Source organism: Oryctolagus cuniculus, chromosome 4 (assembly GCF_964237555.1).
Source record: "Oryctolagus cuniculus chromosome 4, mOryCun1.1, whole genome shotgun sequence".
In the NCBI taxonomy this organism is placed as follows: domain Eukaryota; kingdom Metazoa; phylum Chordata; class Mammalia; order Lagomorpha; family Leporidae; genus Oryctolagus; species Oryctolagus cuniculus.
In genome coordinates, this window is record NC_091435.1 from 168,150,906 (window position 1) to 168,178,277 (window position 27,372).

The window sequence follows — 27,372 nt, forward strand, 5'->3', positions numbered from 1 at the left end:
AGCGTGCTCACGTGCTGATTCTGTTGGGGTTTGGTCTGGATCAACATTAACCTTCTTAAGACCTTGCTCTCTACCAGCTTCATCCTACCCTTTCTCATAATTAAAAAAAAAAAAAAAAAAAGGCCACCACCTGCAGTGCCGCATCCCATATGGTGCTGCTTCAAGTCCTGGCTGCTCCACTTCTCCAGCTCTCTACTAATGCTCCTAGGAAAGAAGAGGAGGATGGCCCAAGTGCTTGGGCCCCTGCACCCATATAGGAGACCAGGAAGGAGCTCCTGGCTCTTGGCTTCGGATCAGCCCAGCCCTGACTGTCGTGGCCATTTGGGGTGTGAACCAGCAGATGGAAGACCTCTCTGTCTCTCCCTTTCTCTCTCTGTAACTCTACCTTTCAAAATAAATAAATAAATCTCTTAAAAATGATTGTCCTTTTGGATCTGGCTAAAAGATCCATGAGAGTCTCACAGGCATGGAAAGCTATGACACGGTGGCAAAAAACGATCTAAATGAAAGATCCTGGTGAACAAGACCCCAGCAGAAGGATCAGGCCATCAAGGAGAGAGGCGCCTTTCTCTGAAGGGAGGAAGGAACCTCCACTGTGATACGGCCTTGACTAAACAAGTTCAGAGTTGGTGAACTCAAGGGGCTTCCATAGCCTAGACAGCTCATAGCAAGAGTCTCGGGTGATTGCTGACGTCATGAATAAGAGTGCCAATTGTTAATCAGCAACGGGAGTCACTGTGTACATGCTCCCCACGTAGGATCTCTGTCCTTAGTGTGTTTAACTATGAAACTTAAAACAACACTACTAGTCGAACAATACCCTATACCTTGTGCGGTTGTGTGAGCGCAGCCTGTTGAAATCCTTGCTTAGTATATACTAAGTTGATCTTCAGTATATGAAGGTAATTGAAAATGAAACTGGATGAAGGGCGGGATGGGAGAGGGAGTGGGAGGGGGAGGGCCGCGGGAGAGAGGGAGGTGGGGGGGAAGCCACAACAATACAAAAGTTGCACTTTGTAAATTCACATTTATTAAATAAAAAAAAACTATATAACAAACAAAAAAAAGAACTTAATACTTTACCCTTTTAGTATTTTTTATGTTCTACTTAAAAATATTGGTTGAACTCTGTAATTAATACACAATTACTCTTAGGTGTTTAGTTAATACTATAACTAGTACTTAAATAGTATTTTATACTTTGTGTTTCTGTGTGGGTGCAAACTGTTGAAATCTCTACTTAATATATGCTAAACTGATCTTCTGTATATAAAGAGAATCGAAAATTAATCTTGATGTGAATGGAAGGGGAGAGGGAGTGTGAGAGGGGAGTGTTGTGGGTGGGAGGGAAGTTATGGGGGGGGGGGAATCTATTGTAATCCATAAGCTGTACTTTGGAAATTTATGTTCATTAAATAAAATAAAATATAAATATAAAAAAATAAAAAATAAAAAATAAAAAAGAGAAAGAAATCAGTGGGAATAGTTAACTCTCTGGCCTTAGCCTACGTATACATAGATAATAGATATATACTTTTAGGTTAAGAAAGAAACTATAAAATACTAAATTATTATTTGGTTTCCTATAGTTGACTATTCTACAAAATACTGAAATAATTAAGAAAATTTTTATTACAGAGAAATAAAATTGATTGTTGATAAAAAAATAAATGATTGTCCTGGGGCCAGCGCTGTGGCACAGCAGGTTAACACCCTGGCCTGAAGCGCAGGCATCCCATATGGGCGCTGGTTGGAGTCCCGGCTGCTCCTCTTCCGATCCAGCTCTCTGCTATGGCCTGGGAAAGCAGTAGGAGATGGCCCCAGTCCTTGGGCCCCTGCACCCACATGGGAGACTGGAGGAAGCTCCTGGCTCTTGGCTTTGGATCGGCATAGCTCCAGCCATTGCAGTCATCTGGGGAGTGAACCAGCAGATGGAAGACCTCTCTCTCTGTCTCTACCTCTCTGTAACTCTGTCTTTTAAAGAAATAAAATAAATATTTAAATAAAAATTGAAAAAAAGACTTTTTCTTCTGAACAAATAAATATGAAAACAAAACAAGGGCTAGCGTTGTGGCGCAGCGGGTTAAGCCCCAACCAACAGTGCTAGCATCCCATATAGGCACCACTTCCAGTTCTGGCTGCTCCACTTCCCATCCAGCTCCCTGTTAATGTGCCTGGGAAAGCAGTGGAGGATGGCACCCGTGTGGGAGACCTGGAAGAAGCTCCTGACTCCTGGCTTCAGATCGGCTCAGCTCTGGCTGTTGCGACCAACTGGGGAGTGAATCAGCGGGTGGAAGACCTCTCCCTGTCTCTACTTCTCCCTGTAACTGTCTTTCAAATAAAAAGTCTATTAAAAAAAAAAAAAAAAACAGAGAAAAAATTCTCCATACTAATGTTCCAAGCTCTTTAATGGTTCTTTATCCTGAAAAATTCCTCAGATGCTCTGTCTAGAAAACAGAATGGTCCCATCAGGGCTGGCTCCATGGTGCAGTAGGTTAATCCTCCACCTGCAGTGCCGGCATCCCATATGGGTGTCAGCTCTAGTCCCAGCTACCCCTCTTCTTATCCAGCTCTCTGCTATGGCCTGGGAAAGCAGTAGAAGATGGCCCAAATGCTTGGGCCCCTGCACCCGCATAGGAGCCAAGGAGACCAGGAGAAGCACCTGGTTCCTGGCTTCAGATCGGTGCAGCTTTGGCTGTTGCAGTCATTTGGGGGAGTGAATCAGCAGAAGGAAGATCTTTCTCTCTGTCTCTCCCTCTCACTGTCTGTAACGCTACCTCTCAGATGAATAAATAAAATCATTTAAAAAAAAAAGAAGAAGAAGAAAATAGAATGGTCCTTTTTTAAAAAAGCTGTATTTATTAATTTGAAAGTCAGAGTTACAGATAGAGAGGGGGAGACAGAGAGAGAGAGAGAGAGAGATCCTCCATCTATTGGTTAAATCCCCAGTGTCCACAGTAGCCAGTGCTTGGCCAGGCCAAAACCAGGAGCTAAGAGCTTCATCTGGGTCTCCCCCCTGAGTAACAGTGGCCCAAATGTTTGCACATCCTCCACTGCTTCCCCCAGACCATTAGCAGAGAGCTGGATTGGAAGTGGAGCAGCCAGGACACAAAGTGGCGCCCACACCGGATGCCGGCATTGCAGGCAGTAACTCCACCCACTATGCCACGACGCTGGCCTGAAAGGTGATTAGTTCCAACCTAACAGTCCAGCCATTAGCAACAGAGTACAATGGCAGCTCCTGACACCCAGCAGCCGGTCTCCCGCTAGTTTCTTACTCAAGCTTTGCCTCTGGGAGCAAGAATGTACCCACGCCATCCACACCAAAGGCAGCAAGAAGGACAGGGGAATGGGAGATGCCTTTTCCTTTAAAGGTGTGGCCCACAGGTTGTCCACATCACCCACATCTAATTGACTAGTGCTTTTCATAGGGCCACACCCAGATGTAAAGAAGGCTAGGAAATGCGGTCACTGTTCAGTTAAGCCGTGTGCCCTGCTAAAGTCAGAGATTTTTTTAAAGAACAGATTCAATGTATTTCTTTTTTTTTTTTAAAGATTTATTTATTTATTTGAAAGTCAGAGTTATGGGGTAGGAGAGAGAGAGAGAGAGAGAGAGAGAGAGACAGAGAGAAAGGTCTTCCTTCAATTGGTTCACTCCCCAACTGGCCGCTACAGCTGGTGCTGTGCCAACCCGAAGCCAGAAGCCAGGAGCCAGGAGCTTCTTCTGGGTCTCCCAGGCGGGTGTAGGGTCCCAAAGACTTGGGCCATCTTCTACTGCTTTCCCAGGCCATAGCGGAGAGCTGGATTGGAAATAGAGCAGCCGGATCCTGAACCAGCGCCCATATGGGATGCTGGTGCTTCAGGCCAGGGCATTAACCTGCTGCGCCACAGCACTGGCCCCCAAAATCAGGGATTTTACTACTACTACAGAACAGAGGGAGAAGATATTTTTTGAAGATTTATTGGTTTACTTATTTGAAAGGCACAGAAACAAAAAGAGGGAGAAAAGACAAGGGGCGGATCTTCCATCTGCTCATCCTCTCCCCCCGTTGGCCACAGCAGCCAGATCTGGGCCAGGCTGAAGCCGGGAGACAGGAACTCCACCTGGGTTCCCCTCATGGGTGGCAGAGGCCCAGACACTTGGGTCATCATCCATTGCCTTCCCAGGTGTATTAGCAGGGAGCTGGATCAGAGGCGGAGCAGCCAAGGCCCAAATTTGAACTGATAAGGGATGCTGGCGTTCAGGCTTAACCTGCTGTGCCACAACACCAGCCCCGGTGAGAGGAGACTTTCAGGGACAAGCTACAGTCTCTCAGAAACCCTCTCCCGCAGGAAACCCTGCTCCCTGGGCTGATGTTGTAGTAGCAAACAGTAACGCACTCCGAATGAAGTCAAACCAAAGGCCAAGGCTGGCTCGCGGGCTAGATGGAGCTCATCTACTTTGAGGCGCGAAGCCCGGTGTTTTGTGAGTTTCTAGGTAAATAGTGCTTCTTAAAGTCTGGCTGGGACCAACAACATCAGCCTTCAGCACTTCCTCGAATTGGTAGACCTACCAATCCTTGGCCCTCCTCTAGACGTCTCCAATCAGAACCTGGAGCTGGAGCCCGGGATCTGGGCTTTAATCAGACCCCAGGTAATGCTGCTGTGTGTCCCAGCTCTGCAGCCAGCACACTCTAGCGTGTAACACCTCACGGCTTCATCGCGGGCGTTTATTAATTCCTACACAAGACACCACGTGCTCGAGTCATCCTTATGCCCAGATGAGCAACAAATCGTTCAGTTAAGGAAATGATTCTTATCATAGAATAGATTCCAAATAAAACACATATCTTTACAAGAGGAAATCTTTCATTTTTCTTAGGAAGCATGGTGACTACTAATCTTACCTTTAATCTTTTCAAAAACAGCAGCTCTACAAGCAGTCTCATCAAGAAAGGGCAAATCCACCTCGCACTGTATTTCCTTCTCATCATAAAGACACAGGCCAGCTCCATTTCCGATGCCGTCAGCTCTATGAACAATAGCGGCATGGGGACATACCGTGGCCGGTTCACAGCCGAGGTGCAGGGGGCTCCCGCACAACACACGCTCCATCCACAACACACGCTCCTCTTCTGGCTCGTAGATCTGAGCAATCACCCCTATACCTACTCGTTCCTTCTCTCCAGGTTTCATTCATTGTAAGAGGTGGCCCGTGGCCTTCATGCGCATTTGCAGCAGGGCCTCTCACTCTGTAGAGCGCATGGGAGTCACCTGGGGACCCCTGACACAGCGCCATGCAAGTGCAGTAAGTCTGGGAGCCGGCCTGAGACTCTGCGTGTCTGACAACTCTCAGTCCACAGACCACAGCTTGAGGAAGGTGAACTTGTGGTATTAAAAGGGAGAAAACACAGGAGTTGTTTCAGAAGGTCTCCCAAATTGGGGGGAAGACATCACCATCCATGGGGACTGTTCAAATGGCGCTTCTAATGCCAGGCACGTGAAAAGGAGGAGGAGGGAAGGGAGAGGATGAAGAAGGAGATTTGCATTCACTGGGAGCAGTGAACAAGGAGGGAAAGAAACAAAGGAGGCACAGGCTTCCCGTTCGCCCAACTGTTGTTCCGCTCTTGCCCGAACAGTGTCTCAGTCTAGGTGTTTTCCCTGGGAATCAGCTTGGTGGAGAACGGATATTCATGCATGCATGCATCTAATAAACCTCTGCTAATCCATGACTGCATGCCATGGGGTTAACGCTGGTCTCAAGGTGTCCTCTAGACAAGCAGACAGATGATTTGTCACAGACTCAGCCTCCTGCAGTGTCCCTGTCCACCCCCTCCGCTCACCAGGGCACTGGCTCATCTCCAGATCACTACCCTGGACGCAGGGTCTCCCTCTCACTGGATTGTCTAATAGCTTTTAGTGACAGGGGCTCATGCATGCTTTGGCTCAATTGCATTATGTTGCAGAAGACATCATTCTCCAAGTGGGAAAATAGCTCATTCACGGACGCTTGCCCGTCTCTGTCTACTTACAGAGCCAGGGTTCAGCATTTCTTCCCTAAACCCAAATCATACTTCTAGCCAGAACTTAATGACAGAAGGTCTATCTCTGATTTACTTTACAGTTTAAAACCCAAACATTCTCAATGTCTTAACGAAAGATTAAATGCACCACTCCCTTTACTATTTCTTGGGGCAAGGAGAACATCTGGAAATTGCCCATACACTGCTTCACCCTCCTTTCCTCATTCCCCACGAGAGATCATTAAGAAAATGTTAAGAACCCCTCTCGCAGGCGCCGTGGCTCAATAGGCTAATCCTCCGCCTTGCGGCACAGCACACCGGGTTCTAGTCCCAGTCGGGGCGCCGGATTCTGTCCTGGTTGCCCCTCTTCCAGGCCAGCCCTCTGCTGTGGCCCGGGAGTGCAGTGGAGGATGGCCCAGGTCCTTGGGCCCTGCACCCCATGGGAGACCAGGAGAAGCACCTGGCTCCCGCCATCGGATCAGCGCGGTGCGCCGGCTGCAGTGCGCCGGCCGCGGCGGCCATTGGAGGGTGAACCAACAGCAAAGGAAGACTTTCTCTCTGTCTCTCTCTCACTGTCCACTCTGCCTGTCAAATATAAAAATAAATAAATAAAATAAAAATAAAAATAAATAAAAAAGAACCCCTCTCTATTCAGGAGAAATCAAGAGACCATGCAAACCCTGAGCAAACGGAACACAGTTTTTCCAAGCCGAAAAGTAAGAACATGTCTGGAAAATGAGAAAGTTCTTATGGGGACAGAGGAACAGAAAACTTAAGAATAGCCTTGTCCTAAAAAGTTTCAAACATATATTCATCTTGGCATTGGGGAGCTGGAAGCACTCTGGAGGTGTCATAGGCGGATAAAAAAGGACACGAAAGACAAAGACTTTGTGCTCCATAATTATACCTCGGGCGACGCTAGATCAGTGTTTCTCAATCTATTTTTCATTACCACCTCCCAAGGGAGTATTTTTTAGACATTTTTTCTTGATCTCCCCCATGCTGACATTCTTAAAGATTATTTTAGTATGTATATTTATGGGGTACAATGTCATATTTTGATATATATACCTTGTAGAAAAATTCAACTAATGAAACTCACAGACTTAACATTTTTATGATGTGAATATTTAAAATCTACTCTCCTATTAGTCAGCTTTTCATTACTACAATGAAACACCGACTTATAAAGGAAGGAGGTTTCCTTTGGCTCAGTGTAAGAGGTTCAGAGCTCAAGAGCCAGCGACCCCATTGGTTCAACCTTGGTGATGGTGTTGTCATTGGCTGAGCTCGAAGGTGGTACAGAATATCACATGGGGAGAGAGTTCCTGTCCATCTCCCCCCAGGAATCTACTATATTCAATCTACTCACTTCTCAGGGAAATGAACACCATAACTGGATTAAGTTCCCATGCTCAGTATCATTAACATAAGACTTTGGGGACCAAGCCATTAGCACTTGGGCCTTTGGGGGATACTCAAACTAACATATAAGCCATAGCCATTTTCCTAGCAATTTACAAATACATACTACTATTAACTGTAGCCTCTGTTATGGTTTTGTCTCCCCTAATGCACCTAGACATTTAACCCTGAAGTCTGATAGTAATGGTCAGTTGGTTAATGCTAATGGGTTGTGGATTAAGGGTGGAGACCTGATCTAATTGGACCAGGTGGGAGATGGGTCTCATTAGGGGTCTTTGGGTGCTGGGGACTTGACCCAGGAAGGCAGTTCTTGAGAGAAGTTTTGTTATTTAAGCCCAGTCCCTCCTAGCTCGCCTCGCTGCTTCCCGAGTCTCCATGCAATCACCCCTCCGCCATCCTGGGGACCCAACAGATGCCTGAGCCAACAGGCTTCTGATTCGGATTGTGAGCCTCCGCAGCTGGAACATGGAATCACCCCCGATTCCTTCTTCACAAGTTCCTCTGGGGTGTTTTAGTTTAAGTAACAAAAAGGTGACTGTACAGTCTCCACGCTGTATGATGGAGTGCCAGAGCTTACACGTTTCTCTTGTCTACTTACAATTTCAGACCTTTGGCCATTATCTCCCTATTCACCTCGTAAATTTTATTACTCCAGCTGCACTATATATATGTTTACGTACAGTATGTTTATATTGATTTCTATTTCTTATCCCCTTGGAAGTGTGTTCAGAACGTACGAGTTGGATGCTGTGACACACAATCCCAAAGCAGTCTGTTCCAACAAAGCTGCTTCTCACACGCCTTGCATGTCAAGTCGATGGGGGTGCTGCTCCCCAGATCACCTCACCCCAAGATGCCAGCTTAACCAAGTGTTGCCAGAAGTAAAGGAAAGTCGTACTCTGGGAGGTCTCGCATCCACCCATAAACACTATAGCTCAGAAGAGACGTATGTCCCCTTCCATCTCACTCCTTAGCCAGAAGTAGGCAGGTGGCCCGGCAACCACAGAGGGTCAGGAAATGAACTCTACTGCACATCTAGAAGGTGGAGGGCAGGAGGGAAAATGGAAAAGGGCACTGAAGGCTCCTGGGAACCTTGCCTTTGGCCCGTCCTGCTAATCAACGAGAACATAGTGTTAATGATACAGAGAGGATCTTGGCACCACAGGGTGCAAACATCTCTTGTCCAAAGCCCACCGAATTTTTCTAGAATTAATCATTTCCCCTTCTATCACCATCCTGTCCAACGTCCAATTCATGGCTAGTCCAACTACATTGTGGCCACAAACTCCACATTCTTTCCCACTACCACCTCTACTTCAACTCCCTCATTAGAAATTAAAAAGAAAAAAAAAAACAGCAAGGGAAATTAGAAAGCTAGAAAGATGGTCTGTTAGGGAAACTCCTTAGACAGCAAAATGGTTCAACTGCCAGTGCTTTTTGGATAAAGCAGATCAACTAGATACTCACGGCTAAACACACAAGCAAGGGTCAGTATACCAAAGGTAGTACGTAGGTACTCCACAAACACCCAACAGCTGAATGAATGCTTGGCTGAATAAATCGATGAATAAAAAGTACATTGAGGGGCCAGCGCCGTGGCTCACTTGGTTAATCCTCCGCCCGCGGTGCTGGCATCCCATAGGGGCGCCAGGTTCTAGTCCCGGTTGCCCCTCTTCCAGTCCAGCTCTCTGCTGTGTCCCAGGAAGGCAGTGGAGGATGGCCCAAGTGCTTGGGCGCCTGCACCCACATGGGAGACCAGGAGGAAGCACCTGGCTCCTGGCTTCAGATTGGCGTAGCTCTGGCCGTGGCGGCCATTTGGGGGGTGAACCAACGGGAGGAAGACCTTTCTCTCTGTCAAATAAATAAATAAATATAAAAAAAAACCACATTGTGCAACCCACGTTTCAAGGTGCTCAACAGTACATTTTTCTTGTCATTGCTATTTTTCTGATCTTGACAAGGACCGGTGGTACGCACCGTGTTCCTGTCTTAGCTAAACAACAAGGTCTGTTTCCTGTGGTGCCATTGTCCACTTGCCAACTTGATCTGGTCACCTGTGTTTATCGCTCCACTTCCTCTTTCCTTCCTCTCTGTTTGCAGGCAAGGACTTGTAACCTGGCCTCTCCTCCACATGGGCAGGGCTTGCTTTGATCTGTGACTATCCCGGTCTCACGTGAACTCTGCCCCAAACCTCTAGGGAAAAAGGCCCTCCTGACATAAACACCCTGACCGTGAAACAATGGCGTTGATCAACAGGGAGACCGTGACGTGTGAAGTGCACAGAGCCCTGTAGTCTCTGCCAACAATTGTTCTAAGTTTCTCACTTTAAAATACACTGGTGGAGCAGGGCTCACAATCAGTAGTTTCCATCTTTCCATACACAGTTACATCATCAAACGTTCCTAGGTAAGTGCCATTATTTCTCTTGAAAAATACAAGCTATAAACTAGAATCAGTTGATCCACTTTAGGCAGTTCGAGTGATAAGTCACTCTTGAACCAAAATGTCTACTTCAAAAGGCAAAAATGTTATTGAAGCGTCCCTCAAGATACTTTGGTGCTAAAGTGAGGCTGTGGGGAATGGGACTGTGTTTTTATATTCAACGACGGCCAATGGGGTGAGTAACAAATACTGCTGGGGGAATGGAGAGGATATTGGGTTCCCAGGCTGGCAGAGAAGTATTGAGTCAGAAATTTTGAAACCAAGTTTCAGAAGTGACAATATATGTTTATTTGCACACAAATCAACTATCGGGCTGGCACCACGGCTCACTAGGCTAATCCTCCACCTGCGGCGCCAGCACCCTGGGTTCTAGTCCTGGTCGGGGCGCCGGAATCTGTCCTGGTTGCTGCTCTTCCAGTCCAGCTCTCTGCTGTGGCCCGGGAGGGCAGTGGAGGATGGCCCATGTCCTTGGGCCCTGCACCCGCATAGGAAACCAGGAGGAAGCACCTGGCTCCTGGCTTCGGATGGGCGCAGCACACCGGCCACGATCACGATGCACTGGTTGTAGCGGCCACTTGGGGGGTAAACCAATGGAAAAAGAAGACCTTTCTCTCTGTCTCTCTCTCTCTCTCTCTCACTGTCTAACTCTGCCCGTCCAAAAAAAAAAAAAAAAAATCAACTATCATTAACATGGGGTAGGTGTTTAGCTTAGTGATTAAGGTAGGATACCTCAAGTATCCCATATCAGAGTACCTGGATTAGAGTCCCAACCCCAACTTCTGACTCCAGTTTCCTGCTATGTGGACCCACATGGGCAGTGGTAATGGCTCAAATAATTGAGCTCCTGCCCCTCCTGGGAAAGACCCGGATTGAGACCCTCACCACTGTCTCTGGTCTGGCCCAGTCCTGGTTGTTGTTGGCATTAGGGAAGTGAACCAGCAGATGGGAGAGTTCTCTCTCTCTCTCTCTCTCTCTCTCTCTCTCTCTCTTTATCTGAGCAAGGTTGGGAGTCTCAGTTCTCTCATTGACCACACAGACTTGCCTACTGAAAAAGACAATCTCTCAGCTTGAATATTCCAATGTTAGCATTGAATGTCAGTAGAGAAGAAATAAAGATTATAATGCTTACATTGTACAATAGGCACCATATATTCTTAAGTCTACATACTAGAATAATAGCAGCAGAGTAGGGTGAAAAAGGAATGTTCATCTCTGAGAGGTATAAAATCATATATGTTCCTAAAAATGGCTGACACTGAAATGATTTTACTCAATCTTGTTTTAATAAACAAAAACTATATTCTAACAATTAAAATGTCATTACAAAATGTTTAATATGAATATTCAATTTATTTTTAAAAGATTTATTTATTTATTTGAAAGTCAGAGTTACACAGAGAGAGAGGGAGAGGGAGAGAAAGAGAGGTCTTCCATCCGCTGGTTCACTCCCCAGTTGGCCATAATGCCAATCCCAAGCCAGGAGCCAGGAGCGTCTTCCAGGTCTCCCACGCAGGTGTAAGGGCCGGAGTTCTTGGGCCATCTTCTACTTCTTTCCCAGGCCATAGCAGAGAGCTGGATGGGAAGTGAAGCAGCCAGGACTCGAACCAGCACCCACATGGGGTGCCGGCACTGAAGGCAGCGGCTTTCACCCACTACACCACAGCATTGGCCCCATGAATATTCAACTTAAACCTGTTTTGTTGAATCTTTAATTTCAATAAACATTACAGTATACATGTTATTTGGCTAGACATAAATAAGAGCTAATAATTTAAAATTATTTGAAGTTTTGTCTGTATGTAGTAAATTTTAAAAAACCTGAATAATGATGTTATTAAAGTTGAGTGATTTGTTATTAAGGTCTTTTAAAAGATCAGTGGTAAGAAATAGATGTATATAATGATCAATATAACCATAAAATAATACCAATAGAGAGTCAGTATTTTAGATTCTGGCTCAGTGTGAACATGATCCAGTACTTAGGCTGGAGCTACTTACTGTCTTGCATGAATCGCATTGCTCCACACGGTGAATGTTCATGCCGAGTGAAGGCGGGGCTAACAACAAATCACGGTTTCAACGTGAGAAGCAGTAAAATTGTTATCAACATCAACCACCCACGATGGATGTCCTGTTAATCAGAAAAGGAATTGAGAGTCTAAATAAAGCGTATAATACTATCCCCACACTCACACTACCATGTGGGGATCTTTGAATATTAACAACAGGTAAACAACAGAGTGTTTTAAGGTGAGTTCATTTTTATGCCATAGAATTGTAATGTGAGGCCAGCGCCGTGGCTCAACAGGCTAATCCTCCGCCTAGCGGCGCCGCCACACCGGGTTCCAGTCCCGGCCGGGGCGCCGGATTCTGTCCAGGTTGCCCCTCTTCCAGGCCAGCTCTCTGCTGTGGCCCGGGAGGGCAGTGGAGGATGGCCCAAGTGCTTGGGCCCTGCACCCCATGGGAGACCAGGAGAAGCACCTGGCTTCTGGCTTCGGATCAGCGCAGTGCACCAGCCGTGGCAGCCATTGGAGGGTGAACCAACGGCAAAGGAAGACCTTTCTCTCTGTCTCTCTCTCTCACTGTCCACTCTGCCTGTCAAAAGAAAAAAAAAAAGCAAAAGAATTGTAATGTGAAAAAGAAAGATCTTTAACCAAAAAAAAAAAAAAAAAAAGCCACAGGAATTTCAAATGTTGTAACTATGTATTTGCTGATACTTTTCAATGAAATTCCAATTTTCATAGCTGTGGAACCCTTCCTTAAAATAACATTTTATGTGGAATTTTTAGAAAGAACTGAGGAAGGGAATGATAGGGGATGAAACTGAACAAGAGGCTGACTCTGGAGCGTGTATGGTCTTAAAAACAGCAGGGATAAAATCTGGAATTTCTTAGCTTATGCATAATGTGGGTGTCACAGTCAGAGGTAGGACAGAGGTATTGCGGTTGCCTATCCAAGTCCATTCTACTCAACCCCGCTGTGGATCAGTGAAATAACCATGGGTCTCACACCGGTTATCTTGCACATTTTATTGTCACACATCAAGTTTCCTACGAGACTTTCCATGTAAGTGACTTCAGACAGCCCAGAGAAGGAAGTTGAGAGAGGCTGAGAAAGCCAGGGAGGGAGCAGCCTTGGGGGGGGGGGGGCGCCCACAGAGGGAGCAGCCTTGGGGGGGGGGGCGCCCACAGACGGGAGCTGCAGGTGACACAAAGTCTGCTGCTAACGCTGCTCAACCTCATGCCTACAACCGGCCGCAAGTCAAGGTGAGAACGCTGAGCTTCTGCGGCTTCATATACGACACACCCTGATGAAAGACCGGACCAGAAAACGCTGAGTGCCGATATGCCCCGCGCAAGCCTCCAGAAAAACACGCAGGTGAGAAATGTCGGAAGCCAGAACTCACAGACGCAGACAGACATTGAGTAAAATCCGACCCCAGAGGGTCTGGCAAGAGCATCAGTCATATCCACTCACTTCCCGGCAGAAATGCCTGGTTTCAAAATAGGGTTTCATCACTTATTATTCGTGTAATCTCAGTTCATTCACCTAAAAAAAAGGTGTGTAATCATACTGTCTATCTCGTGGTAGTTACTCCAAAGGTTTAAATAATCCTCATGATTTAACATTCTTAATACAGAGGCAGATGTCTGCATGTCATATTGCAGTGCCTGGGTTCAGTTCTCCCTCTGGCTCCCAATTCCAGCTTCCTGGTAGTGCAGATGCTGGGAGGCAGAAATGATGGCTCAAGTAGTTAGTCCCTACCAACCCTGTGGCAGACCTGAGTTCTTGGATCCTGACCTAGGCAGGGCCCACTTCCAGCCAGCGGGGGAGTGAACCAGTGGATGGATGTTCTTTCTCTACTACCGTCTCTCTCGTTTCTGTATCTCTCTCTCTCTCTCTCTCTCTCTCTCTCTGCTTCTTCAGTCAATGATAATTTTTAAATTCTTAATACAATGCACTCAATAAATGTTATTATTTTGCCACCTAATTTGGCATTCCTAGACTACTGTGCCAGTCTCATGGAAAATTGCTTCCCATTTATTATTTTCTCCAAACTTGTATGAGATCATAAAAACTCCACTGATTTCTATGAGTATAATAGCTTTATAATAAGGTCAGTTGGCAAGCTGGAGGACTACCTTCAAAACCTTCAAAGAGAACTGTAACTGCATTCCCACCAAATTATACATCAAGGCATCCTTAAGAATCACTCTTCCCCTTAGGGAGGACTGAGAATGTTATTCATAATAACAACCAAGGAATGCCATCATTAGCTATCATACATAGATTTAGAAACCACAGATGTCAAAAAGACTTCAATAGAATTCTTTTCATTTGAGTCCATTATGGCTGATAACAGACTTGGGGCTACTATGTGGATCCTTGAATGTATTTCACTGCTTCTCCATTGTAGAACTTCAAATGCTATCCTACCTCCTAATAACTGAAGCACGTGTTCACTTCAGCAGAATTTTTAAAATTTTTTATTAAAGTCCCCGATGTCACAGAATCTCTATTCAGCACTCAATGGTGCTTTGAACATTTAATCGAGTTCACACATCTTTCATTAAGCCACTTCCCAGCTCCCACATTTTGAGCTCTTTCCGGGTTGGCCTATTTCTTTCCCTCCATTAAAATGTGCCCACAACAAGCTAAGGATGACCTGAAGGATGGGAAATCAGAAACCAAGCAAGCACAGCATCCTAGATAGGGCAAGAGGGCACTCGGCTGAGTCTAGCTGGAAAGAAAAGTGACCCGTTCCTTCTGTAAAGTCAACAAATCCATTTGGATGGAAATTAAGGGACTTGATCTATCGTTCGTGAAAGGTAGTGGCTTAGGCTGCCAGATAAAGATAGATTATTCTCCAAGCTTCCCTCCCTCTCCTTCCCAAATCCCACTGAAATCCCAAGAAAGGCATTTTTAGGGGTTGGTTCTGTGGCACTTGGGCCCCTGCACCCACGTAGGAGACCCGGAAGAAGCTCCTGGCTCCTGGCTTCAGCCTGGCCCAGCCCTGGCTGTTGCAGCCATTTGGGGAGTGAACCAGCGGATGGAAGATCTGTCTCTCCCTCTCTCTCTCTGTAATTCTACCTTGCAAATAAATAAATAAATCTTTTTAAAGAATCAATTTTAAGTATGTGTTAACCCAAAAGGACAGTAAAAGAGGAGAAAGAAAAGAATTAGAGCTAGAGGTGGGACTGAACCCACAGCAGTGAAGTAAAAACCCACATACTGAGCTAGAGGACCCCTGGCCACCATCTTCTACCTGGTCCAACATGATGGCAGCCCTTCCTTCCACCCCAGTGCGGACTGGATTCTTCTCTGAAAGAGCTAAACAGCATGGCTAGGAGAACGTTTGAGACAGCTGCTCTCCCCTAAGGCCAGTATCTTTCATGACTTACACCTCCACATGCAGCTCATCAGAGGAAAAGTCACACACACCTACACACACACACACACACACACACACCTACACACACACCTCACCACCACCACAGCTTCCAGGCCTCACTCTCCAAAACCAAAAATCAAAGTTATAAGAGCCAATTTCTATGGGGCCGGTGCTGTGGCACAGCGGGTTAATGCCCTGGCCTGAAGCACCAGCATCCCATATGGGCGCTGGTTCAGGACCCGGCTGCTCAACTTCCCATCCAGCTCTCCGCTATGGCCTGGGAAAGCAGTAGAAGATGGCCCAAGTCCTTGGGACCCTGCACCCATGTGGGAGACCCAGAAGAAGCTCCTGGCTCCTGGCTTTCAATCAGTACAGCTCCAGCCTTTGGGGCCGTCTGGGGAGTGAACCAGCGGATGAAAGACCTCTCTCTCTCTCTCTGCTTCTTCTCTCTCTGTGTAACTCTGACTTGCAAATGAATAAATAAGAGCCAATTTCTAGAATGAAAGACACTAAAAGAACAGATCAATGAAAACTTTTGGGAAAAAAATAAAGTACAAAGAAAGCTAATCAAAGCTAAAAACAGAGGCAACTGTTAAATTTATTTAATTCTAACAAAAACAATATAAAATGCAGTCATACTAATGTCAGCAATGAATGAAACAATATAAACATCAACTGCTGAGTCAAACAAAAATTGTGACAGCTGGAGAAGGGGAGTGGAGAAAGAATTACAGACAGGTGTATAGAGTGGTAAAATCCTCAGTTACCTGGCAGGAAATTTAAGATATTAAGAAATGACGTAAGACTATTATTTGGATCTCATGCACATGTGTGAACTAGCAAGTTGATTTCCTAGACAGAGGAGTGCATGCTGGGGTGTGCAGGGGATGCAGAGGTGGGGAGACGTGGGTCACAGGGGACGTAGTTACAGTTCAGTAGGGATAAACTCACAAACTTGGTGTACAACTAGACGACTATTGTTGATGAGGCATTCTTAGGAAGTGTAAAGAGGGTTGGTGTTCTGCACCCTCACAACAAAGATAAGTATGTGAGATAATGCATGTTAAAATCAACCGAATTTAACCATTAAACCATTTAATGGTCTGAATCACTTAATGCTTAGACCACTTTTAGCCATTTAAACCAGATCTAGTCATTCCACATGTATTTATTCTTCAAAACAGCATGCTGTACACATGAAAGCATAGGATGTTATCTATCAAAGACACAAATTTTAAGAATATTATTTCAAATAGGGGAGCATAGCTCAGGAATGATTTCTAACAATTGAAAATGGTTGTTTCTCAGATGGATAGACCAATGGAACAGAATAGAAACACCAGAAATCAACCCAAACATCTACCACCAACTTGTATTTAATCAAGGATCTAAAACCAATTCCTGGAGCAAGGACAGTCTATTCAATAAATGGTGCTGGGAAAATTGGATTTCCATGTACAGAATCATGAAGCAAGACCCTACCTTACACCTTACACAAAAATCCACTCAACGTGGATTAAAGACCTAAATCTACGACCTGACACCATCAAGTTACTAGAGAACATTGGAGAAACCCTGCAAGATATAGGCACAGGAAAAGACTTCCTGGAAAAGACCCGGGAGGCACAGGCAGTCAAAGCCAAAATTAATTATTGGGATTGCATCAAATTGAGAAGTTTCTGTACTGCAAAAGAAACAGTCAGGAGAGTGAAGAGGCAACCAACAGAATGGGAAAAAATATTCGCAAACTATGCTACAGGTAAAGGATTAATAACCAGAATCTACAAAGAGATCAAGAAACTCCACAACATCAAAACAAACAACCCACTTGAGAGATGGGCCAAGGACCTCAATAGACATTTTTCAAAAGAGGAAATCCAAATGGCCAACAGACACATGAAAAAATGTTCAGGATCACTAGCCATCAGGGAAATGCAAATCAAAAGCACAATGAGGTTCCACCTCACCCCGGTTAGAATGGCTCACATTCAGAAATCTACCAACAACAGATGCTGGTGAGGATGTGGGGAAAAAGGGACACTACCCCACTGTTGGTGGGAATGCAAACTGGTCAAGCCACTATGGAAGTCAGTCTGGAGATTCCTCAGAAACCTGAATATAACCTACCATACAACCCAGCCATACCACTCCTTGGAATTTACCCAAAGGAAAGGAAATTGGCAAACAAACAAGCTGTCTGCACCTTAATGTTTATTGCAGCTCAATTCACAATAGCTAAGACCTGGAACCAACCCAAATGCCCATCAACAGTAGACTTGATAAAGAAATTATGGGATATGTACTCTATAGAATACTATACAGCAGTCAAAAACAATGAAATCCGATCATTTGCAACAAAATGGAGGAATCTGGAAAACATTATGCTGAGTGAAATAAGCCAGTCCTAAAGGGAGAAACATCATATGTTCTCTCTGATTGGTGACAACTAATCGAGCACCAAAAAGGAAACCTGTTGAAGTGAAATGTTGAAGAGAAACGGTGACTTGATCAGCCCTTGCCCTGACTGTTGATGAACAACTTAATATATTATCCCTCTTAGTTTTTTTTTGTTTGTTCTACTTAATACTTTTGGTTGAATTCTGTAATCAATACACAGTTATTCTTAAGTGTTGAAACTTAACTGAAGAGTAATCACTGTTAAATATAAGAGTGGGAATAAGAGAGGGAAGAGATGTGAAATTCGGGACATGCTCAAGCTGACTTGCCCCAAACGGTAGAGTTAGAAACATACCAGGGGATTCCAATTCAATCCCATCAAGGTGGCATGTACCAATGCCATCTCACTAGTCCCAGTGATCAATTTCTGTTCACAATTGATCATAATGATAGGACTAAGAACCAAAGGGATCACATAAACAAGACTAGTGTCTGCAAATACTAACCAATAGAATAAATACAGGGGAGCACGATCCAACATGGGAAGCGGGATACACAGCAGACTCATAGAATGGCAGATGTCCTAAACAGCACTCTGGCCTCAGAATCAGCACTTAAGGCATGCGGATCCAGCTGAAAAGCCCATGAGAGTATTTCAGGCATGGAAAGCCAAGACACTCTGGGGAAAAAAATGACCTAAATGAAAGATCTCTGTGAGTGAGATCCCAGGGGAAAGAACAGGTCTTCAAAGAAGGAGGTACCTTTCTCTGAAGGAAGGAGAGAACTTTCACTTTGACTACAACCTTGTCTAAGTAAGATCAGAGTCGGTGAACTCAAAAGGCTTTCAAAGCCTTGGCAACTCATGACAAGAGCCTAGGGTGATTCCTGATGCCATAAACAAGAGTGTCAATTTGTTAAGTCAACAACAGGAGTCACTGTGCACTTACTCCTCATGTAGGATCTCTGTCCTTAATGTGCTGTACATTGAGATTTAATGCTATAATTAGTACTCAAACAGTATTTTTCACTTTGTGTTTCTATGTGGGAGCAAACTGTTGAAATCTTTACTTAATATATACTAAACTGATCTTCTGTATATAAAGAGAATTGAAAATGAATCTTGATGTGAATGGAAGGGGAGAGGGAGTGGGAAAGGGGAGTGTTGCAGGTGGGAGGGAAGTTATGGGGGGAGTGTCATTGTAATCCATAAGCTGTACTTTGGAAATTTATATTCATTAAATAAAAGTTTAAAAAAAAGAAAATGGTTGTATCTCTGGATTTAGAGCTAGAGAATGAAGAAAGCTGAAAAAGATCCACTTTTTAAAATAGATTTTTAAGATAATTTGAATTTTTAAATAAATACAGATAAAATCTCCCTAGATATGATTTTTTAGTAAGTATGAGGGAGGAATAAGAAAAATCATTGGCTTCCATGACCCACTCTCTATTGACAAATTCTCATAGATAAACAATTTTTGAGATGGTGCCCAGTCCACAGGAGTCTCTAAGGTAACCACAGCCCACCCAGTCAGCCTTTTAAAGATTAAACCAGTTCACCAGGAGAAAAATTCAAATCAAACAGATAAAATATCAAGTTTACTTTAGGCTCAGGTGAAAAATGTGTACACTGGTCTTTTTGAAGATTCTTAAACACACACTCACACACACAGACACACACAAATACACTACCCTTTATTCAAAGCACTCAGAAATGTGCATTCTTTATTTTATTTTACCTTATTTTCGATCATTTGGGATTAGTATGAAATTGTAACTCAGTCACTGTCCCTTTTCTCCTTGTAAGGTAGGTTTGTTGCCAAATAACATGCAAATGCCTAAATCTGAATTTCAGGCAGACAATCTTTCTAGTGTTAAGTATGTACCAACTATGCATGAGACATACGTGCACCAACAATTATCCGTTGCTTATCTGGAATTCAAATATAACTGGGAATTCTGTTTTGGTATGCGTTATTGATATTTTATTTTAATCTCACAACCATACTTTAAGGGTTGCCTTTGTCTATGGCAGCTGCACCTGCTCCCTCTCTGTCAGTCACTGCTTTAGGACAGGTCACTGGGACTGCAGATCTGCACTGGGCAGGGTACAGCCACTGCCTGGCTGCCTCAGCCAAAGTGTGACACAGGAATGGCAGTGGTTCCTTTCGCTGGCCTCCGCTGGACATCCGCCACCAACCCAGAGTCGGAGCCATTACAGAGCTTTGGTGCCACCTAACCCAGCCGACGAAATATAGAGTAAAACAGAAAAAAAGAGTTCTCAGCAGGGTGTTCTCATGGAAGGCTCTGGTTCCTGGCTCACTTCCTTCTCTGGTGGCCGTCAACTGCCACATCCTCCCCTGGGTAACAGACCCTGTGTCTGTTGGTCCTTCGGAATACAACTCCCCTCTGCCCATTAGAGGAACCGCATCTCCCCCGCACACAGGGTGGGCTCTGACCGCTTCCCCGCCCGAGGACTGTGTCAGGATTAAGTATTGCCCGTCAGAGAGGGGCATGTTCTGTGCTTGGATTGCGGCGTCGAGTACATGCGTGCACACATTTGTCAACACCCACGAATTCCACACATAGAAGGAGTGTATTTAGTGATACCTTAAAGACAATGAAATGGATTTTTAAGAAATATTCACTGGCAGTACTCAAGTATGAATTCCTTTAGAATCTAAAATAATACCACAGAAGTATCAGCAGAGCATCCCAGGACTTTGCATTCCAAGTTTGGATCTTCTTGAATTTTAGCAATAGGCAAGAAGTGGAGACAGGCCGCCATTTGTTTTTCATAGTCATCTAGCTACTAGCAGTTTTTTTCTTTTTTTTTTTGAAAGGCAAAATGACAGAAAGAGAGAGAGAGAGAGAGAGAGAATCTTCCATCAGCGTGTTCACTCCTCAAATGCCCAAAACAAGCCAGGAACCCAGACCTTCATCCAGATATCCCACAAGTAATAGAGTTTTTACCTACTGCCTTCCAGGGTGCTCATTAGCAGAAAACTGGACCAGACTCAGAGCAGGAATTCAAACCCAAGCACCCCAATGTGGGATGCAGGCATCCCAAACTCTGTCTCAACCATTGCACCAACACCTGCCCCAGGAGTTGGAACTTTTAAATAAAACACACAGTAACACACACCTACACCCACTCACCCACCCAACAACACACACACACACACACACCATGGAGATGGTACAATACAGTCCACCTAAACATCAAAATGATCTACTAACAAATTGTGTAGGGGACCTAGAGATGTGTAAGATATAACTTGGCAGAACAATTTAATTAAGACAAAATCATGGTCCTCTTGACGCAAATGCACTTGCATCTGAGGCAATATTAGCAATGGACTTGTTCAACAAGAACACGCCCTGGACTGCTACACTGCAGCCCGGGAGACAGTGAATGTGTTCTACAGGAACCACCTTGCCTTCCAGGCTTTTCCACCCCACAAAGGGAGAATTCCATTTTCAGTCCAACCTCAATTAGGAAATGATTCTTGCTAAAAACTGGAGACAGGGGGACTCGAAAACTCCTCCCTCCTCCAGAGCTCAGAAAACACAGCCGGGACAAAGGGCTTGGTTCAGAGGGCCCGGAAGAGGCTGATGTCCGCCCAGAAAAAAGGCATTCCTGGGTGAGGGGTTATTTAGGTCCTGGCATTGTACACACAGCGTAGAGGGTAGCAAAGCCTTAGGCAGAGTGGATGCTTCTGTGAACCTTTCGAAAGCACGCACACCTATGCTGAGAACTCCCTGTAAGCCTTAATGAATAAGTGCTTTGAGACTAGAGAGAGAGGAAAAAGAAGAAAGATACAAAAAGCTAATAGTAGACGAAGCCAGGGTAAAAGTTACCCGGTAAACAAAGTATCAAAAGAACAGTGTAAGATGGCCAAGGTGAGAATAACGATCACTATCCCGAGCGCGCACCCTGTGCCGGGACTATCCCTCAGCACCTCTGATGCCTAAAGTCCTTACAGCAGGCTGGTGGGCTAGGACTGCTCTCAGTCCCACCTGGCCCACGTGGGCATTCAGGCATTGGCACCTCGGGGAATGTGCACGAAGATCACACAAGTGAGGAGCGGGGCTCAGATCTGAATCCGCCCGCACCTGACCGCCCATCCTTAACCCTTGACCACCATGGTCCAGGCCCTTCCTAATCAAGCTGTGTTCCACCGGCCAGCGGGCTGGAGCATCACCCAGGCGCTGCAGTATCAGGCGGCACCCCCAGGCCCACTGACCCACAAACTGCATTTCTACAAGCGCCCCGGCTGGCTCTGCACACTGGCTCTGCATAGGAAAAGCGTTGGTTTAGTCCCTTTCAGACGGTACCCAATTCACGTAACCTGCTCCGGTTCAGGTCCTCCATGAGAATATCCTGGAAATTAATATCCATGGCTGTTGCATAGAGTTGATATTTATTTTAATGAATTGGGCTTTTAGAAACACACATTGCTTTATTAGAGTCTTCCATGTCATAGGGACCCCCCGAGTTCCTTTACAGCAATGCTGCTAACACTTTTCCACCAAACACTCCTAACAGCTGAACCCACGTACCCGGGGCTCTGGGAACCATAATCTCTCTCTCTCTCTCTCTCTCTTTCTCTCTCCTCTCTCCCCTCTCTCCCCTCTCTCCCCTCTCTCCCCTCTCTCTCCTCTCTCTCCTCCCTCTGTCTCTCTCTTCCTTTCTCCCTCCTTTACATTCTTTTGTCTTTTTTCTGGTAAACAACTTCACGAAAACAAACTTTTCGTACTGTATGATCCATCTGTTGAATTTGCAATTCAGTGATTATTTTTTAATAAATCTGTTAAGTTGAACAGCCACCCAAAGCCCCAGTTCTAGAACATTCCCATCCTCCCAGTGTGCTTCCTCTTGCCTGTTTGCAATTCATCTGCATTCCCACCAGCAGCTCCACACAACCGCTAACACCGCTAACCTGCTTCTGCCTCTACAGATCTGGCTACTCTGAACACTTCATACCATCGGAATTATGTAATATGTGCTCGTTTTTCATCACTTTTTTTTTTCACTGAGGTTTGCCCCCATTGTAGCATATATCAGTTTTAATTCTTCCCACTGCTGAATTGTTTTCCAGGGTGGGAAGCTGTTGCCCTTCTCATTGTTCTGCAAATTTGAATAAAGTGCTTGAAGCTTCAGTAGTTACCTTTACAAATGCATTCATGTGTTGCACATTGTGGGGAGCAACTGGGAGCAACTCGGACTAGACTAAGTTACTGGAATTAAGACTTATTCTATGCATCTGCTCTCCCACAATATGGCGCTGGGAGAGGAGGAAACAGCTTCTACACAGCTGCCTCCAGTTCAACCAATAAGCAGCAGGAGCTGACTCTGATTGGAGGAGAGCAGCGTACTCGGTGTGTGGGCAGCCGAGTTGGGATTGGTGGAAGAGGACTATAAAGGAGGAGAGAGACAACATGCACCAGGAACATCTATCTGAAGGAATACCTGTGCAGCTCCCGAGAGAGCCGGCCGGCAGTGTGCCGCTCCCCCGCGGAAGTGGGGAAAGTGGCAGGGGCAACCGCCCTTCCACGGAGGTGGAAGGGACAGTAGCCAACCCGGGAAGAACCAGCAGCAAACCCGGGGAGGGCCGAGCAGACAAAAGAACAACGCAGGGTCCTGTGTCGTTCCTCCACGAAGAGGGGGAGCGACAGCACATGACTGTATTGGCCTCAATATAAAAATATTTTCAATAACATATTCATTTCCTCTGAATTAAAAAAAAATAAACTCTTCCTCCAGCTCACCTTAGACTCCACTGGCATGAGAAATACAGCCTTGGAAAACAGGAGTTCATTAGAGGGAAGCAGATAGGGAAGAGAAGGCCGGCGCTGACTTTGAGGTGCAACCGTAGGTCCAAGCAGTTGTGATGAGATCAGCAGAGTCCCAGGGGACCAGGAGAGGCACCAGCAGGTGCTCGGATCGGCCCATGGTAACCTTCCTGAGAAGCAAGCAAGTTCACGGTCCTCTGTTCCACGTATTCAGTTCTCATTAGTCATTCTCAGTCTTTGGTCATTCTCAAACTAATCCTTCTACAGTTTATCTTAGGTCCCAAGATGCCCACCAGTCACTGCTATCAAGAAGGCATTATGAGAGGGCCCATAATGACAATTGCAGTCGATGTTTTGAGGACTAGAATATTGGGGAAAAAATAGCATCACACGTTTACAAATAGTGCTTTAACAAATGACTTTCTCTGTGACACAGATCCAGAAGCTACTTTCTAGCCGAATATCCCCAAGCTCACTCTTAAAGTCAAGCCAATTTTTAATGCATTCTAAAGGTCTTTTCATTGACTTTGTCAAACCTTGGAATGGGTGCAAGGGACTGCTAACTAATTCCCTGGTTGATGTTCTCTTAAAAGCATCAAGTCACCCAGAGCAGAGATCTCTGTTTTTCATACTATTTTCCAATAAAAGGAATCAAGAGTCCTTGGAGAAGTGGTTGTTTTTCGGACTGATGCAAGAACTCTTAGAGGCTTCAAAAAGTTCGTGGAAAAATGGAATTGAGAAAGTGCACATTTCCCATGAATTTTCTAACACTCCCTCACATGTGAGATGAGCCTGGAGGTTTAGTGTCAGAAAGTAAGGAAGCACTTTTTAAAACATAGGGGAGCCGGCGCCGCGGCTCACTAGGCTAATCCTCCGCCTAGCGGCGCCGGCACACCGGGTTCTAGTCCCGGTCGGGGCGCCGGATTCTGTCCCGGTTGCCCCTCTTCCAGGCCAGCCCTCTGCTGTGGCCAGGGAGTGCAGTGGAGGATGGCCCAGGTGCTTGGGCCCTGCACCCCATGGGAGACCAGGAAAAGCACCTGGATCCTGGCTCCTGCCATCGGATCAGCGCGGTGCGCCGGCCGCAGCGCGCCGGCCGCGGCGGCCATTGGAGGGTGAACCAACGGCAAAGGAAGACCTTTCTCTCTCTCTCTCTCTCACTGTCCACTCTGCCTGTCCAAAAAAAAAAAAAAAAAAAAAAAAACAAACATAGGGGAGAATATCGAAGGTACACAGGGGCCAACCGGGAAGACCCCCCATTGGCCAAAACAAGACAATCTGAGAAATAAAAACAATGTAGTACTGCATTAAAACCCAAAGTGTAAAATAAATGTCCACGTGTTCTTACTGATGTTAACAAATTACTGAATAAATAAGTGTGGGAGAAAAGGCACCTGCCCAGACCACAGAATTCCAAATAATGTGTGCAGATGCTCCTCCCTCAAGGAAGTAGAATTGAACTCCCCACTTCTTGAGTTCATTTTTTTTAATTCAGAGGAAATGAATTTGTTATTGAAAACTTTTTTTTAAAGATTTATTTCATTTATTTGAAAGTCAGAGTTACAGAGAGGGAGAGAAAGAAAAAGGGAGATCTTCCACCTGCTGTCTCACTCCCTGAATGGCCGCAATGGCTGGGACTGGGCCAGGCCAAAACCAGGAGCCAGGAGCTTCATCCAGGTCTCCCATGTGGGTGCAGGGGCCCAAGCACTTGGGCCATCCTCTGCTGCTTTCCCAGGAGCATTAGCAGAGAGCTAGATCTGAAGTGGAGCGGTCAGGACTTGAACCAGCACCCATACGGGATGCCTGCACTGCATGCAGTGGCTTTACTCACTACACCACAGCTCTAGCACACAGCTCTGAAGACATTTTTATATTAAGGCCAACACAGACACGTGCAACATTTGAATGAATTAGTAAATGTAAATACAGAGGCTGCAAGTAATTTTTTTTTCAAATTTGCTAAAGAATGAAATCGGCAACAGCTCCCTAAAATGGAAAACAATTCAGCAGTGAAGAGAATTAAGAACCGATGTGTGATACAACATGGGCAAGCTTCAAAAAGATCCTACTCAGTGAAAAAAGCGGATGACAGTTACTTGATGTCGAGAGTAGAAGATGGAAAGAGAGAGGAACCCGGCCACACTGGAAGCTAACATCTTGAGTGGTAAGTCATGTTGGTGATACACGCCCTTTATCTTCATGGTCTTGTCCCCAAACAACCCCAGACCCCAACCTAACCATGAGAAAAATGCCAGACAGACCTGAATTGAGCACACACTACAAAATACTTTACCACTATTCCTCAAAACTTTCAAGTTCATCAAAGCCAAGGGCCATCGGAAAAACTCGTAGACCAAAGAAGGCTACAGAGACCAGACAACAGACTGTCCTGTGATAGCCTGGGTGGGAACCTAGAATCGAGGGGAACATCAGAGAAAACGATGAGATCCAAATATAGAAATGAGTTAAGAGTAATGTATCCACAGCAGACCCATAGAATGGCAGATGTCCTAAATAGCACTCTGGCCTCAGAATCAGCCCTTAAGTCATGCGGATCTGGCTGAAAAGCCCATGAGACTATTTCAGGCATGGAAAGCCAAGACACTCTGGCAAAAAAAAAAAAAAAAAAAAAAAAAAAAACAAACAACACCTAAATGAAAGATCTCTGTGAGTGAGATCCCAGTGGAAAGAATGGGTCATCAAAGAAAGAGGTACCTTTCTCTGAAGGGAGGAGAGAACTTCCACTTTGACCATGGCCTTGTCTAAATATGATCAGAGTCAGTGAACTCAGGGGGCTTCCATAGCCTTGGCAGCTCATGACAAGAGCCTAGGGTGATTCCTGATGCCATAAACAAGAGTGTCAATTTGTTAAGTCAACAACAGGAGTCACTGTGCACTTACTCCTCATGTAGGATCTTTGTCCTTAGTGTGCTGTACATTGAGATTTAATGCTATAACTAGTACTCAAACAGTATTTTTCACTTTATGTTTCTGTGTGGGAGCAAACTGTTGAAATCTTTACTTAATGTATGCTAAACTGATCTTCTGTATATAAAGAGAATCAAAAATGAATCTTGATGTGAATGGAAGGGGAGAGGGAGTGGGAAAGGGGAGGGTTGCGGGTGGGAGGTAAGTTAAGGGGGGGAAGCCATTGTAATCCATAAGCTGTACTTTGGAAATTTATATTCATTAAATAAAAGTTTAAAAAAAAGAGTAATGTATCAATCTTGGATCCTTAATGCTGACAAAAGCATTATAATAATGTAAGGTGATAGGGCTAGCATTGTGGTACAGCAGGTTAAGCCGCCACCTTCAATACTGCATGTGAGCACTGGTTCAAGTCCTGGCTGCTCCACTTCTGATCCAGTTCCCTGCTAGTGTGCCTGGGAAAGCAGTGGAATATGGCCCAAACCCCTGGGCCCTGCCACCCACATGGGAGACCTGGATGGAGTTCTTGGCTCCTGGATTCTGCCCGACCCAGACCTGACTGTTGTAGCCATTTGGGGAATGAACCAGTGGATGGAGATTCTCTCTCTCTCTTTCTCTTCTCCATAACTCATTCCAATAAATAAGGTAAATCTTTTTTCAAAAGTTAAATATTAGTGTGTAGACTATGTGGTCTGTCTTTCTGCTATCTTTGTAACTTTTCTTTAAATTTATGCTATTCTAAAGCAAAAAGTTTGTTTGCAAAGAAAAGATAAACACTAAATTATAACCAATGAGTTAGTCCCAAAACTCCCTACAGAGAAATATCCAATTAATTGGCCTAACTACAGGCCATCAGTAGTCTTATGAACTGGGCCCCTTTCATTCTTTTTGAAGAGTCACTCACTGTCTAGGCCAATGTTCATCCATAGCCAAAGGCCTGGAGCTAAACAATGATGACTCAGCCATCTGTCCCGAGCCCCTGATCAAACACCCACA